The sequence below is a fragment of the Cyprinodon variegatus genome, unplaced genomic scaffold, assembly GCF_000732505.1.
Source record: "Cyprinodon variegatus isolate N-32 unplaced genomic scaffold, C_variegatus-1.0 Scaffold336, whole genome shotgun sequence".
In the NCBI taxonomy this organism is placed as follows: domain Eukaryota; kingdom Metazoa; phylum Chordata; class Actinopteri; order Cyprinodontiformes; family Cyprinodontidae; genus Cyprinodon; species Cyprinodon variegatus.
This window is the reverse complement of record NW_015150789.1, coordinates 626375-632188: the sequence shown is the minus strand read 5'-3', so window position 1 is coordinate 632188 and position 5814 is coordinate 626375.

The following is a 5814-nucleotide window of genomic DNA, read 5'->3' as shown; positions in this document are numbered from 1 at the left end:
GTCCTCGTCTAACTCTGTCATACTTCCTCCTACTTGCCTGTCTGAGCCTCCCTCCTTGTGATTTTGATTCCCCTGATGTCTCCATGGTTCTTTTTGGTACAATTAGACTTGTGTTTTCATATTTTGATCTTTGGACTCCTGGTTTAATGTTTGTTTGGACTTTGTTCTCTTTTGATTTTTGGATTCCTGGTTTCCCTGTTTGTTTGGACTTTGGTTTTCATCTTGGATTTTGGATCACCTGCTTCTGTTTTCAGTTTTTTGTTTTATTCATCATTAAATCAACTTGAAATTCACCTCTGCCATCGTGCCTCTGCTTTGGGTCAACTATCCACTAACAAATCCTGACAGAAGGCATGATATTGTTTTTTTTTTAAATACGGAAATTATTGTAAAAGATTTTCAAACCTGTGTTCCCTTTAATTTGACATCCTAGGGGCTTTAGCAGGTGTAATGGAATCACTGAAAATAAGTAAGAAGGTTATTAAAAGACATGTATTTAATGATATCAATTGTCCAAACCATTCAACAATGTCATTTTTTTTTTTTTTTGTAAAGCGTGTTATTGAGTCTGCTCTCCACAGAGTCTCTCATAGCCATTTATTAGGGATATGAAATAATCTGCCAATTTCAGATTTGAATTCACCCTTTGACATTGTAGCTGCTGTTTGGTTTGATTTTGGGAAAATTGCTGGTTGATTGCTTTGCTTATAATTGCATGATTGGAAAGGATTAAAAAAGAAACTTAAAATGACTGTGTAACAGCACGTTCATTAGGCCACATGTCTCTACTCATTAACTATGTTTTTAAGTAATTTAGTAATGCATGTTATCACTTTCTAGGGATGTTTTTAGCCCTTTACTACTTACAGTACAACCTTTATTGTGTTTCTAAGTTATTAGTCCTACATACCATTAAAAGGTTGAGGTTAGAGTTGTCAGAGCAATGTTGAAGGTTCTTGTGGACCCAAGTGCAGAGGCAGAGAGGCTGAGGTGATTACTTGCTGTTTTAATAGTAAACACAAACAAAAGAGGCAAAATCCAACTTAAAATGTTACACAGACCAGAACCATGGAGACATCAGGGAAAAACAAGCACGAGGAGCTGAAAGGTGAAACCTTTTGAAATAGTACAACAGCTTTTAAGGAGCAAAGTTTCATGAACAAAGTAAGACGCATCACCAGTAAATACAAATGAAAAGCAATGTATTGGCCGTTGTTATTTATTTTTTATATATCAATACCTGCAAATGGTAATTGGTCTATTTTCAATTGAGAACACATTTGTCTTGTCTTTTTTGGAGCCATCTCTTTATATCACCCAAAACAAACAATGGATCTGGTCAGTTGGTCTCTCAATGCAGTTTATCAAATTTTCTCAACTGGGAGACAGGGTAACGGGGACCCATCCCGTCCGGCCAGGACATTATTCATGGGATACACCCTGGACTCCTGAAGGTTTGGAGGATTGTGCGTTTTACAATACTGTCAGTCGAGGACATGGAAGACATATACATGTTCAGATTTATGATACTATTTTTTTTTGCTGTTTGGATTTGGAGGATAGCTGATGTATCTACAGTTACAGAGGATGTCAGCGGCAATTTGGGTAATAATCAGGCTGCCGGCAGCAATTGAAGTACTCACAAAGGCTGTGAATGAGCGGGACCGAGAGCTGAGCTGTATGCTGGGTGTGATGGTTGAACTCAAAGGAGAGATGGGATAAAATCTTGGATGTGCACGCTTGCTTCAATGTGGAAAAGCCCAACAAATTCGGAATATTGGATTCGCCATGTGGAGCTCAACAGCAAAGACTTAAAGGCTGATGAAAAATTCTGTGCAGCTTGCTCTCAAGACAAAAGTATATTTTCGATTTCAGATACCCCTTTATCAAAACTCCCCTGGATGTTATGGCAGAAGGGCCAAGAAGTAACGCCCCGCCAACCACCTGCGGACACCAGTGGATGCGTTCAGAAAGCCACTTCCATCTTATCAAGGACTATGGCCCCTGGACAGCATTCATGGACAAATTGAACACACTCACTCATACACAGACAATTGATGCTCAAATACCAAAAAGACTCACATGTGACTCCAGCCTCCAATGTAACCCTCTGCTGAAATGTTTGTCTCATGTTTATATGTGCTTTTTATGTGCTAAGGTGTTTTTTTGATTTCTCAAACTGTATCCTGTCAAGGATAAAGTGTGAAAATGCTTATTTTTCCTCCTGTCCCTCCCCAATGTGGCTACTATTTTTCCAGAGTCAGCACCCTTTAGGGAACAGCCTCACGATGGGCCTCCTGGCAGCTGAAAGAATGCGGCTAACAGCTAACGGTTTGTTCTGAAACTGAAATCTCAATTACAATGAAAATTGTAGTTGACTGACTGACTGACTGACTGACTGACTGACTGATTGATTGATTGATTGATTGATTGATTGATTGATTGATTGATTGATTGATTGATTGATTGATTGATTGATTGATTGATTGAATAAAGACTGATTGATTGATACTCCCAAGCTATGACCTAGTGTAAGAGAAGTATTTGTATAATGTGCAAAAAGGCTGTCTAGATTTGCCACTACTAGGTATGGGCTATGGCCATGTTTTCATCAGCAGTTTTGTAAACAGGTTTTAAACGAACACGTTAGAAAGGGTTGATAGAAATGGCAAAATTTGAAACATTTCTTCTATTTCACATTAGAAGTAAATCTCTTTCTTTGTGTTTCCCCACCATGTAACAACACAAAGTTAGTGATGTTACCCTAATGCTAGTTGATTTGACAGAACATTTATAACTTGCTTCATTTTTCTCACATGTGGGCTCCATACTTGTTTGCAACCTCTACAGCCAGTATAATGTTTGTTTGTTTGTTTTTTTAAGTGTCCTGTCTGGCAATGTGGCAATAAGAATAATGATCGTGCTACCAAAAGGGGCCCAACAGATTTTACTTTCACAAGTGTAGCAGTACTGCTATCGCCATAGTGTTCTGCTTGATTTATGCATATAGATTGCTTTATTATAATTATGCAGGTACTTTTACAGATTATATAGACACTGCAATGTAAGAAGAACAGGAAAGAAAAAATTGAAAAAAAGGAGAAAAGATGAAAGAAAGAGGAGATAACAGGGAGATAACAATAAAACATTTTCAGTCTGCTTCATCACCTGCAAAGAGATGGAAAAAGAACAGCAATACCAACGGACATGTTACAAGATATACAATAAAGTAACACTTATACTATCGCTGAAGTATAAGTAGTATTATTTAGTCTGAGATGTACTCTGTGTTACCTGAAGATAAGAATCTGGGCTTTCTGTGTGGAAGTGAATCTCTAAGTACCTGGAAATCAAGCACCTGTAGTTATTTGTGAAAGTGCACTTGTGCATGTAAAGTTTATTCAAAGGAACATTTATAACTTGCTTCATTTTTCTCACATGTGGGCTCCATACTTGTTTGCAACCTCTACAGCCAGCATAATGTTAACACAAAAGTAAATTATGCTATGCAGTCCAAATTAGCAGATGGAAAATACTGCTAGTTTGCTTTTTTCTTTGTGACATTTCAAAAGGTTTCCTGAAATTGTATGGAAACGAGGATGCCGCTGTCTTGATTGCACAAAGAAATCCAAATCATGCTTGACTGAAAGCATTTCTGCTTTGTAGTCACGCTGATTTTGATGTTTACAAACACAGAAAATCATTGACAGCACTGTGGCTGTGAGGCAGTGACAACTTAGTTGTTCATATGGAAAAAATCTCTTTGAGGGGGAACAGATACCTTGATATTTCACTTGTGTTAAGAGCAAATAGTTTTCTGTAAATAAGGACTATGACTGAACACAGAATATCTGCATAGTCAAAGTTAAATATATCAGATGCAAAGAAGTATACAAAAACATGGCAGAAGCACATCTAAAATCATTGGCCAGAAACCATCAGCTATGCTCAATCCCACTGATGAAGCTGACCAAAACAAAAACAACACGTCAGGTTTAACCTAAAGGAATGTCATACCATTAGACACAGTAGGTAGTGCTGCTGCCGGGTACCCAAGGTCTTTCTAAATGGAGTTTGCATGTTCTTCCATGTAATGCGTGGGTTCTTTGTGGGTATTTCGGCTTGCTCCCACAGTCCAGAAACATGACTGTTGGTTTAATTGGCTTCTCTAAATCCTCTTTAATGTGTGAGTGTGTGTCTGAATGGCTGTTTGTTCTGTTTGTCTCCGTGTTGCCCTGCGATAGACTGGCGACCTGTCCAGTGTGTCCAGGGTGGAATGGAGGGTGTGGTTTTCGCTCTGTTTGGTCTGTCTCGGAAAAAGGGGGAAGAAGTCCTTCTCAATTCAGCTCAGAAACAGGCTTTACTTATCTAATACTCTCATAGAGACTTGAATTATTCTGATGCAAACAACAGAAGGAAACTTTGCAAGGCTTCTTTTTATCACTTACAGCAGTCTTAAGTGTAATGATCTTTGCACCGATGGCTGGCTTAATTGTTCATTCCATTCACCTGTCTAACTCTGCCCAGTTGCTCACAGTTCAAGGCAGCAACAGTGTTGCATAGCTCAAAGGCTCAGCAAAGAGCAGTTGGGTGCAACTATTCCCTGAATTGTCCAGAACCAGGTAGTTTCTCATCTGCTCCAGCAGGCAGCTTAACAAATCACTGTCTTCAATCTGGTTCGAAACCCAGGAAAACAAGACACTACATTCAGCTATTCTGAATTGTAGGCAAAAAGTGGTCTGAGTTGGCCAGCGAACACAAACTCTTCTCTGGAAGGGATTTGGTGGCCATCTATGTAAGACCAGCTGAAAACTGCCATGTCTCGCCTCACAGAACTCGCAGGCCACTGGCTAAGAGACAGTTGAATGGAGTAAGCTGCTTAAGTAGACTCTGTCAGAGGGATGTGGTGTCAGGGGGATTTGCTCCTGCTTATGTCATTGATCATTTATCATATTGAACACAACTTAATAATTAAGGCCAGTTATCAATTGCCTTGAATATCCTAAACATCTTTTTGGGATTTTATGTTCAATGCCCATCCAGGTAGGATGCCATATTAATGTTGTGGATTTATATTCTATTCAATTCCCAGCCAGCTGGAAATTTATATTTCTGATACTTTAAGATGTTTTATTGCCCTCCCCGGTAGGGGTGGTAAAATATCTTATTTAATCAGTCATTATTTTGGCTGTTATATATTGTTTATGAACTTAAGCCCAACTAGCTGTGTGTCAGAACAATAAATGAAAGAATGATTCAAGCTCTAATCATGGTCAAAAAGATAATTCTGCACATATATGGAATAAATTCACCACAACTTCTGTTCAAAATATAAGAGTTTATTAACAAAAATCATTCAGCTCCAAGTCAAACATATTTAAGTTTAAAACTCTTAACTAAAACTAGTGAAACTCAACTAATCTACTATGTACAAAGAGGAAGGGAAACATGGTTGAAAACCATATTTCAGTTTAAGATGGATTTTGTGTTTGAAAACCAAAGTTTATCTGGAAGAATTTGGGATATGATCGAATTAGCTTTTCACAAATTTAGAGAAATTGGAAAGTTTTAAGACCAATTCACAATGCAAATCCATGAGGTGAATAAAACTATAGTGAACTATGCTATAGTGTTCGGTTAAAACCCTGCAACCAATTTTTTTCCCGCAAATGTTTACTAGATGTAACAATCTTGGTTCTGTTGGTTTTATGTTTCAAGTTTATCCAGGTTTTTCCTTGTTTTCTAGCTTTATTGGTGTGTTCTGGGTTTAGTTTCTCAGGTTTTTATCTGTTGCCCCCTTGTGTTTTCCTTTCC